The following is a 12,069-nucleotide window of genomic DNA, read 5'->3' as shown; positions in this document are numbered from 1 at the left end:
CCACTGGAGCTTGCGAGCTTCAGGAGAGATGTCAATCCCTGGTCCCCTTCTATGGAATGGACGGAGTAAATGTATCTGGTAAATGAATAGACACTTTCTACAACGCAAAAAAAAGAATGTGATGAGAATGTTCTTAACTAAAGCAATGACTAATGGAGTTCTAGAACAGTGACTTCGAATAAAAAATAATTCTCAAAAAACCCTCTGTTCAAAGGGCTAAAACCAATCTCCTTGCTTAAAACATACTGATGCTATGAATATCTAGCAACCCGTTAATTATATTAATTAGGAATTATGCTGCACTTAATTTGTAGACTAATTGTGATCCCATTCTCTCATGAGATTTATTATTATTATTATTATTATTATTATTATTATTATTATTATTATTATTACAAGAATGACTTTTGTCAATTGTCACAAACACATATAATGAATATCACAAATAGAATAGAACTAAATAAATGAAATACATAAGCATCTTTTAACTTATTGGTCTTCTGCTGCTGTAGCTGGTGTACAGGTCTACTTTATAAAGTGCTCACTGAGTGTATCTTTAAAATTGAATTCTGTTTTTTTGGCTTCAGCATGACTTCTTCATCACCCGTAACAGGACAGTGATGTGCTCATCATCTCCATATTCAGAAATGTGTATGACCACAGGTAAAATAAAACTAAAAAAATAATCAAATTAAGTTTAACAGAGAGGAACAAAGCAGCAGTACTGGTGTTTTCACTGCCTGAACCTTTTGACTCAGAGGGGTTGAGCTGCAGATTTTTCTGGTTTACTTTCAATCAGAAACTGATTTAGACCTCATAAACAAAGCATGTTAAGCCAATCACTGACTTAAATGAAACACTTAAGCGTTGAAACACACTGAAAATCAGCAGACACTGCAGCTCTCCAGACTGAAGTGACTTCCACTGTGGGACTTCCACAGTCTTGCTTCCGCCATACTTCACAGCTAAGCTCGACTCCACCAAAATCAGGCCATCAGTCCTACAGATCCTAGTTCCTTGTCAGGGTCAAGATACCACTGCTCTTGATCTTAATGTTTGAATGTTTTTTTTACATTAATAAAATACATGCCTCAGCAGTTTATTCGGGAAAACACACTTAAACAGGCCTGGCGTCCAGGCCAGATGAGCCAGTGCCCAGGGTGTACTGTGTGATGAGAATTTAACAGTTATGTCACGGCTGCCCTGCTAACTGTGGCTTGGGACAGCACATGGCGCACTCGGGACAGCACATGGACTCCACGGCTGAAACGGCTCCAGCTGAAGTGTCCAGTGAGCTGAAACGTCCAGTGAGCTGAAACGTCCAGTGAGCTGAAATGTCCAGTGAGCTGAAACGTCCAGTGAGCTGAAACGTCCAGTGAGCTGAAACGTCCAGTGAGCTGAAACATCCAGTTCAAGTAGGGGCTGCATATGCTTGGAGGCTCAATCCATCCTCAATTCCACCCCCCAACTTTTATTTATCTGGTCACAGAATATGTCATTTAGCATTGAGCATACTTATATACATAGACACAACACTCGATACAACATCTTTTTTTGTTCATAATAAAAATTGGACAACTTGATAATGACTATACAACACAGATCCAGTCTATGCACCAAGGTGTGTTTCCTTCAGCCTCCAGGGTTTGGAAATGCCCACGGTTCAGTGGCAGAACAAGTGTGTTATCCGGCCCAGCACGTGGAAACGCTTGGACACCAGTGTTTGGGGGCTTCTTTATCTGTGGCAGCTGCCCTATAAATCCTTGGTGCTGAGAAAACAGGAACACAAAGTTCAATTTTTGAATGGCAGTGTACCATGCCGGAGCGCTTGACTTCCTCTGGAGCTCTGTGCATTGAGTTGGGGGAGGGGTGAACTGGAGGGGATGGGGGTGGGGTGGGGGGGTTAAGCAATCTTAAATCGTCAGTGTTCTGCGGTGTTTGCAAAAAAGAAAGAGAAAGAATGCGAGAAATAAAAAAGGATTGAATGCTGCCCTTTGCAGAGCAGCGAGACATCTTTGTTTGAGACGTGAGTCATTCTGGCCCTTTCTCGGTTGGCCTCCTCTTTAACCCTTGTGTAGTCTTAACATTCTGTATACTCCCGTGTCCTGAGGGCAAAAACCGACCCGTCTTCACCGAACCCCTAAAATAAAGCAGCTTAATTGAATTGGAAAGATGTAAAATCTATTTTGCATAAAGAAACAACCAGTCACTCATCACAAACTTTGTCATCAAATTTCAAGTTGAAAAAAAAAAAACATTTAGGGGGTTTTCTCTCCTGTTAAACATAGTGGCGGGTCACTTTTGACCCTTAAGACAACACAAGGGATAACCCTTTGAAGAGTGGACTTTTGTTTTCTCAACATTCCAAGTTGGTGTTCCAGAACTCAACGCTTTCGAATATCGATAGTGATTCTTACATCAGAATTAGAGTGTTCCGCTTAGAATATTCTAGTCAGGTATTTGTGATCTCGCACCTTAAAGGGTTAAGCTTACCTGCTTATAAGCTATAGGACAAGTGGGGTTTTTTCTTAACTTCTTATGAAAGGTATGTGTTTTTATAGCACTGATATTACTCTCTATTACACTGTTATAACTGCTGTAAAATTAAATCTTGAAAAGATTATAATTATCTTTTCATCTTTTTTTTTTCTCACTATTTTCAATTGTAAATATTGTACTACAACTGCTACAACTACTACAACAAATAATAATAATGATGAAGACAATGTTTGTGGAGAGCGTGCTGTGCATTTCACTCTCCCAATGACCCATGCGTCTCTGGGGGCCGGCTTTCTCTGTGCAGATCTGGTGAATAAACAGCCGCTGCGGCCGTAAACGCCGGGCGATTTAAGCCGGCCGGTTTTACACATGTTCTCTGCCTCGGCCTCTGCGTCTCAGCCAACGGTTTCATCGGGAGGGGCTGTTTTTCTTTTTTGTACCCCCGACAGTCATAGGCAGCAGCTCCACGGATACTGTGGGCGCTTCAGCTCGAGTTTGACTGTTAGTGCCGCGGACAACTGTGAAAACAAAAGGCCCAGTGTGTTTTTTTCTTGTCACATTCAGGACGTGTGGCTATTATACTATTACATTACATTACATTATTGGCATTTGGCAGACGCTCTTATCCAGAGCAACGTACAGTTGATTAGACTAAGACAATCCTCCGATGGAGCAATGCAGGGTTAAGGGCCTTGCTCAAGGGCCCAACGGCTGTGCGGATATTATTGTGGCTACACCAGGATTAGAACCACCAACCTTGCGTGTCCCAGTCATTTACCTTAACCACTACGCTACAGGCCGCCCCTATTATGATCGTATACCTGTATATATTTTGGTTTGTCTTGTCAAGTGCCAGTTACTTGAGGGGTCGAATGTCAACTGGCTGCAGAGAGAATGGCTGCCCTTAATGAAAAGGCTGTGTCCAGGTATCACTTAAATATAGTTCTCCAATCTCCAATTCTACCAGCTGATTTTCTTATAAAACTGCAGGACAGTGTACCTAGTAGAACTGATGCAGGTTTAAAAGCGAAGGGTGGTCACAATTGATTCAATTTTTAACTGTTCTTTACAGTTAATTTTTTGATGTTTAGAAACTGTTTTATTTTTTTGAAAGAGTCTTCACTTTATGGACTTCTATTACATGTGTCTAAGACTTTTGCACAGAACGTAGAGCTTTCTCATCACTGAGCACTTTATTCAGAACATTTTTACTTTATTACACCTACTTAATCATGCCATTCTCTAATCAGCCAATTGTGTGAGTGACATCCGGAGCTGGATGGACAACCACCATCTAAAGCTCAACCCAGGTAAGACTGAAATTATATTCATCCCTGCCTACCTCCCCCCATCTGGATCTCTCCATTTCCCAAGGGGATACCATACTCACGCCATCACCCAGTGCAAGGAACCTCGGCGTGGTAATGGACAGCAGACTGTCCCTTTCTGAGAACATTGCGGCGGTGACCCGGTCATGCAGATTCCTCCTATTCAACATACGGAAAATCCGCCCCTTTCTCACCCCCTACTCGACCCAGCTCCTGGTCCAAGCAATAGTTCTGTCCCGCCTGGACTACTGCAATTCCCTCTTGGCTAGCCTCCCAGCGTCCGCCATCAGACCCCTCCAACTTATCCAGAATGCAGGAGCTCGTCTTCAACCTTGCTAAATACTCACATGTCACCCCCCTGGTTACTTCCCTCCACTGGCTGCCTGTCATGGCTCGCATCAAATTCAAAACATTGGTGCTAGCCTTCCAAGCAGTTAAGGGGTCTTCCCCAGCCTACCTACAAAAAATCATCAGACCCTACACCCCTGCCAGACCTCTTCGTTCAGCCTCCACAGGCCGCTTGGCACCTCCCCCTCTCCGAACTTCCACCTCACGCTCACGACTACTGTCTGTTTTGGCTCCATGGTGGTGGAACAAACTCCCCGTTGAGGTCAGAACTGTAGAATCTCTTCCCACCTTCAAGCGCAAAATGAAGACACACCTCTTCAAGCAGCACCTCTCCCCGTCCCTCCCTACCTCCCTGTGAACCTTAATTGTTGTCTTTCTGTGATTGACTTTTTTGTGTATCAGTATTTTTAGTTTGGCTAGGTAAGCAGTGTTTGGCTAGTTAAGGGGTTTGGTCATACTTTTGCGTTGTTTGTCTGTTTGTTTGTTTGTTTGTTTGTTTAAAAAATCTAATAGGCCCTTATCTTTGTTGTGCAGGTAGCAGTTGAAATTGTACTTCCCTCTAGGGTCTTTCAGCGCACTTATCCCTGGTTATGGGTATGCACTTTGTTGTACGTCGCTCTGGATAAGAGCGTCTGCCAAATGCCATTAATGTAATGTAATGTGTGGCAGCAGTATAATGCATAGTCAGAAGCTTCAGTTACCATTCACATCAACCATCAGAATGGGGGAAAGATTTGATCTAAGTGACTTTGACCGTGGAATGACACGGCTGATCACTTGGGATTTTCACACACACTCGTCTCTAGACTGCGTGGTGTAAAAAACACAAAAAAATCCAGTGAGCTGCAGTTCTGCAGACAGAAACATCTTGTTAATGAGAGACGTCAGAGGAGAATGGCCAGACTGGTCAAAGCTGACAGGAAGGTGAGAGTAACACAAATAACCACACATTACAACTGTGGTTTGCAGAAGAGCATCTCTGAACACACAACGCATCATAACTCTAAGTGGTTAGGCTACAGCAGTGGAAGTCTAAAAAATAAGTCTAATAAATACCTAATAAAGTGCACGGTGAGTGAAGGTCAGCAGTAATTGGCGCCTCACAAGATGGAGGTTCTGTGATGGAGTCCTAGCCAGCCAGATCCTTTCTCCCTGGAGAATGCACGCTCTTCCATGGGTTCCACCGGGTTCTCATTTTTCCTTCCATGGTCCAGGCCTCACTCACAAAAGAGGAGTCAATCTCAATGTGACTACATTGACTATATAAAGCTTATATATGAATAGATAGGTGTAAAGGAAAACAGACAATTATAATCTTAATATGCTGACCCCCCTCACTCTACCACCAGCCAGTCTGAATTGTGTGATCATCTAAATGCATATTTATGTCACTTTATAATAGTTCCTGTTATGAAACGTCTTTACTGGCTTTTGTTTCAAGGCTCACACAACTCAGACAAAACTATTTCCAAAGCAAGTCCGCCAACATGTACTGTAAACCATTATGGGAATATTAGTGCGCAGTGGTTTTGCAGTGATGCAGATGATTGCTTGTCACTACTGGAATAGAGCGACAGGAATAACACTGTTGTTTCACCCGCTGAGGCCCATCGGAAAGGGAGCTGGCGGGATTTTTAATGAAGTTGTACAAAACTTGAACGTCTTCCAAGCCACTTTGAATTTGCTCCAGCTTTTTTTTTTTTGAGAGAGAGAGTCAGTTATGGAGCCCTGATCCACGAGCGGGAGGAGATTGAAATCTCTCCTTGAGCCACACAGAACAAAAAAATCACTGCTAACAGCGCTCCGATCGGAGGACAGGGGATGGGGTAGCGGGACAGGAAGGAGGGAGGCATTCGGAATGCCCTCATAGTCCCGCCTCTTCTTGCAAAGGGGACTGGGCATGGGAGTCCATCGCCATGGGAACGGGCGGAAAGGGGGGGGGGGCGGGGGCTTACTATGAATCAGAGCCAGAGCGCTTCACCACACCCAGGGGCCGGGCCAAGGGCCCAAAGCTGACCCGAATTTGGGGAGGCTCACCCCCTTCGCTCAGCAGAAGGACGGAAACGTTGAGACGACGTATTCACATCCGAGCTCACCGCCCGCTCATTACCCGGCAGCTCCCCACAGAGCAGGCCATTGTTTCTCAGGGGTTTTTGATGTCCATTTCTCAGGCTGTGGCCGGGCCTCTTTTTGGCCCTGAGATGAACCAGCTGAGTCAGCGGTAAACAAAAGCCCCACAGCCAAACTGGTGCACCCCCCCCCCCCTCTCCCGTTATTGTATGGGACACAGAAGTGGGGGAACACCCCATAATATACCACAGTGTAGCCCTGGGGGCGACTGGGGGGGGGGCACCCTGGCATTAGAGTAATTTGCCTGAATGGAGGACGTCTTTATCCCTGGAGAACTACACGGCTGCTTGAGCCTGCTCCCAGGGCCGCTAGCCATTAGCCGCAAGCCGTTAGCAGTACCCCGAAGGGTCTATTCTTGCTCACTTTTATTTCCTACCCAGTCTCATGGCAAATACTTCTCTGAGCACTTTTTTGCAGATGGAAGATTACGTTCTCACAGGTATGCTTTGCTGCAGTTCTGAAATCAGACGTCCACTGGGGATGCTAAAGGGAAGTTTAGACCTCAAGTAGCACCCAACTTGAGACTACTTTGTTCTGTGCGCCTGATCTGTTTTCACAGCAATGTCTGATTTCCTTGCTTTTTAATGTTTTAAAAAAATTGTAGAGTTGTAGAGGTGTCACAGAAAGGCCACCACATTTCTAGGTTTATGTGGTTTATTTTCAAAGAGCAGTCATTCAATGCCACGTGTATGCTATTTTAGCCAATCGATGAAACTGACCCCAAATGCGTTTAGACATCACAAATCCGCACTGCAACCCCACTGTTTGAGTGAAATGTTTCTGTACTGTAACATTTTAAGGATTTAAGAAAATGGCGGTAGCGGGGTTGGAAACTATTCTGCCTCCAGCCCAGGGGCTTGCATTAGCGGGCGCGCTCACGGGGACGCCAGAGAGTTCCAGCCATTCCAGGCTTCAGCACGGTCCATTTAACACACATTACTTTCTCCCGCTCAGAAATGTCAGCTCTGGAAAAGTACACAACCCGGGGAGGAACGGTCCGGGCTGGAAAATCTCACCGTGCCGGACCGGCTCCGGAAGCCTCCGCCAGGAACGCGAGGCCGGTGCTCCTGGTCGCTCTGCGCCACACTGCTGCCGTGACCCGGCCGGAGTGTGGGGAAACATCCCGGCGAGGGAGCGTCCCGTTTAGCGCCAGGGAAGCGGGGGAACGGGCCGTCAGCTGAATTGAAGTCGCGAAGGACTCTGGGATAGGAATCCGAGAGTGAAGAACAAATAAACAGACAGCTGAGGAGGCCCCCGTGACCTTTCACCTCTTCGAGTTTATAGAAACATTCGGGAAGGTCTGTGCTTGCTCTTTCTCTCGCTCTCTGTCTCGCTCGCACACACACACTGTTTGTTCCTGTCCTTCCTTTTCCCTCTCTGTTGAAGTAACAAAATGAAAATGTCTGTGTCTAGGCCTTTGAAAGCTAAGAAAGGATGTGCATGGATGCGTATGTAATATGATAGTTATTTCAGTCACAGCAATATGGTGTCAATGTGTGTCAGTTGGTTTATTATTAGTGTCACTAAAAAAGTAAATCCTGCTGGGTATTCTATATTTTAAACAGCTCCTTTATTGCTTTCAGAAGGGAAATTTGATCAGAGACATGTCTGCAAGTTACATTTATTTACATTCTTGATAAATAATTTTGTTATCTTATGTGCATTATTAGTATAAACAAGAAGGTTAGTACACAGGCTCTTCAGACCAAGGATCTCAAATCCTGGAGGACCCTTGTTTCTGCTGGTTCTTGATGTGTTCCTGCACTTAAGTGCTTAACTTAAGTCACTTATTGGCTAAAGGCTCAGCACACAGTGTTTCCAAGACCTAAAATGGCTGCTGATTTCACCAGATACTCAGCTCCTGCAGTTCTTCCACAGAAGGTTCTGGATAGTGACAAACGTTATGGTTCTGCATTGCAGTACAGAAAGGCCCCTTGCACAATATTTTACATGGGCACACCCTTAATGACTTTTCAGATGATGCGTCAAATTACAGTGTTCAAATTACGTCCAATTACAATTGGCTTCAGAACTATTGATTTTAAGTCTGCCCATCTGGTGGATTCACCCATATGACAGAAAAGAAGTGTGCTAATAGCTAATCTTTGAAATGTAATAGCTAGTTGCTAACCCCCTCGACCCAATTGAATTATTGACTGTTTAATTTGAACCATGGTTTATATTATGGTCTGTAGCTTGGTTTATTATTAGCATGGTTCATGTCATAATTTCCATCCCGGTTTGTACCTTTTTATTTACGAGATCCCAGAATTCCCAGATGGCGCGTGTGAGTCATTGGGTCACTCATCCATCCTCGGATCTCACTGCAGCGGAAAACCGCAGCGCGACTGGTGCTTTAGTGAATTTCCAAGAGCTTTAACATCACATGTAGCATCACATCACCGGGATTAAAGCACGTCAGTGCAGACCAGCGCAGCTCAAGCTGAACTTGCACATGGCCAGCCTTTGAACAGAGCCTATATCCATAAAGCACCCTGCTCTGGGAATCGGCGGCCTGTAGTGTAGTGGTTAAGGTAAATGCCTGGGACCCGCAAGGTCGGTGGTTCGAATCCCAGTGTAGCCACAATAAGATCCGCACAGCCATTGGGCCCTTGAGCAAGGCCCTTAACCCAGCATTGCTCCAGGGGAGGATTGTCTCCTGCTTAGTCTAATCAACTGTACGTCGCTCTGGATAAGAGCGTCTGCCAAATGCCATTAATGGGATCTGTTTTGCCTTTTAGCTCATGATGGGCAAGGTGAGGATATGGGTGGGCAAACCTGTTCCTAGATCAGCGCTCCTACTCTGAGATGACGTGAATACTGTGCAATGTTCTATTATTCATTGTGTTGGTCTTTTCTTTTTTTTGGTTATGTTGAAATTTTACATGAGAATCTGTGATCTACACTAGTCTTGTATTTTGAATTTCACTAGTCTGCCATAAAAATATGAATGGCATCTAAAGGGTTAAATTATTTTAAGTATTAATATACATGTCAGGTCTGTAGAATAAATAAATAAATAAATCTTTGATTGCTTTCAGCTCTCATCACTGCTTTATCCCGGTGTTTCAGCTCTTGTGGGGTATAATTAACTAAAGAGCTTTCACAAGCTTTCGGCCCCAATTCACACACACACACACACACACACACACACACACGCATCACCGGCGGTCACTCGGGGTCGAGTATGACTGTTCTCCTTCTTGGTCTTTGCGGGTCTTCAGGTGGGCGAAGAGGCCGGTCCTGGAGCCACATATTTTGGTGCAGTGTGGGCAGGGGTGAGTGGTGGTGGTCGTGGGTTTAGTTTTGGTTTGGGCCTTTTTGGCAGAAACTCTCTCCTTTCTGAGTCTACGCTTGTCCTCAGAAGCACGGCGGAGATCTTTGTTATATAGAACCCTTCGCAGACAGGTTTTCTCCAGGTCGCCCTGTTGCTGTGTCCTCCCAGGTGCTGAGGTCTATGTGGCTCTTTTTGATGTTCACTTTGATGATGTCCTTGTACCTTTTCTTTTGACATCCCGGGGCACGTTTTCCTTTGAGAAGCTGGGAGTATAGGACTTGTTTTGGGAGGTGATGAGTCAGGCATGCGGATGACATGACCAGTCCATCTGAGCTGGTGTTTATGCACACGCACATGCACACACACACACACACGCACACACACACACATACATACACACACACACGCACATACATGCACACACATACACATGCACACACATATGCACACACACACGCACATGCATACACATACACACACATGCACACACACATACACACGCGCGCACACACAGACACACATACACACACCCACACACATGCAAGACATATACACACATAAGCACACTTACCCGTGCATGTACACAATACATACTGTATGTCTCTCTCACATAGACACACATATACACCCACACGCACACACACACACACACACACACAGATAGAGACAGGGAGAGAGAGAGAAAGAGCGAGAGAGTAACGGCAATGTGTAATTTCCCCTAGTAATGTGAAGCTGATGCTTGCGGGTGGAAATGGTGTGTGTATAATAGACAGGTAATAATTAGTGGTTGTGGGGGGCCGTCCTGGTGTTTCCCCACCTGCTCTGTCCTCAGTGACCCCGCCCTTTCTCTGGGGCCCACGTACTTCCCCTTTCACCACTGCTCTAATGGGCCACTTCTCAGAACAGGTGTTCCTTCATTAGGCTTCCCCCCCCCCACTCCTTCTCTCTTCTCTTACTCCCCCCATTTTATCTCCTCCCTCCCTATCCCTCCCTCTTTTTCCTCTCTGTGTGGTCTGCCCATTGTCAGGAGAAATCCCACACACAGAGCTGTACTGTAAGACTTTGGACGTAACGCAGACTCCCTGGCACATCCACACCCTCACTGCCACCCCGCTGCAAAGTCACTGCACTGTCCTTACAACCGCACTGCAAAGTCACTGCACTGTCCTTACAACCGCACTGAGAAATCAGTTAACTTTACTGACTGCAAAATCAATTAACTTTACTGAAAATCTGACTGGAAAATCAGTGAACTTTGCTGAAAATCTGATTGGAAAATCAGTGAAGTATACTGAAAATCTACCTGGAAAATTGGTTAATGTTAGCGAAAATCTGACTGGAAAATCAGTGAACTTTACTGAAAATCTGACCGCAGAATCACTGAACTTTCCTAAGAATCTGACTGCAGGATCACTGAACTTTACTGAAAATCTGATTGGAAAATCAGTGAGATGCAAAATAGATTTCATTTTCTGATAGATTGATTAATGATTTCTTTTTTCTTTTTACATTTGTTTCGACTTGGTCCCTAGGATAGAAGTGCTCTATCTAGTGGCCTACCAATTACTGTTACCTGCTTTCACTGTTTGTACTGTGGCTACTACTCACATCTTCCCACAATCCCCTGGTCTTAAATTTCATCAATTAAACACCAGCCTGTGAGTCTGTACACTGAAACACTGCCACAGCAAGACACTGCCTTTGTGGAGAATGTGACTATTTCAGTGCTTTTCAAGGCACAGAAAAGGCGTGTAAAACAGTAAACAAATCTCGCCGCAACACAAATACCTCACTGCATCAACTTAAATTGGCTGGATTGTGCAGTTCCAGTTTGGCCACTGGAGGGCCTCACCTTAACTTGCAGACTGGCTGAGTGCAATCGCTGCATTTATTTCCTCCAATTCTGAGGTGGCATAAACCTGACTGTGGCTCGCTTTAAAGACAAAAAGGAATATCTTTAAATTGCTTCAGTATCTGTTAAGCCCTGCACTGACAGACCGACGACAGCAGTTTACTTGGGGTGTGATGTCTTGAAGGGGGTCAAGAGAACCCAACATCTGCGTGGGCGGAGGTGGGGGTCGGGGGGGGTCGGGCGGGGGTGATGTGGGTACAAATATTATACTTTGTGACAGGGTCCTAAAAGTTCACTTCGGCATGTTAAAACAAACAGCGCGTGGGGAGTATGAAGGAGAGGGGGAGAAGAGAAGAAGAGAGAACTTGTTAAACAAAGATACGGAGGGCCAGGCCTGAGCCTGATTGCGTTGTATTTAAAAAGCAGTGTACTCGGCTGTGTGTGTGGTCCAGCCCCCCCCCCCCCCCCCCCCCTCTCCGTGGGTGCGTTCCGGGGTGATCTCACTCTTCCTGGGCTTCCAGAAAAGAAGATTCCGGCACAATACAGAGCTCGTTTGCCTTTACTTGTGTACGGGGGCACAGCCTTGCTTTCATATCTAATATGTGACTGGCACTGGCATAGGCTGCGATTACATT

This window comes from Conger conger, chromosome 11, assembly GCF_963514075.1.
Source record: "Conger conger chromosome 11, fConCon1.1, whole genome shotgun sequence".
Classification (NCBI taxonomy): domain Eukaryota; kingdom Metazoa; phylum Chordata; class Actinopteri; order Anguilliformes; family Congridae; genus Conger; species Conger conger.
Note: the sequence above shows the minus strand (reverse complement) of the source record.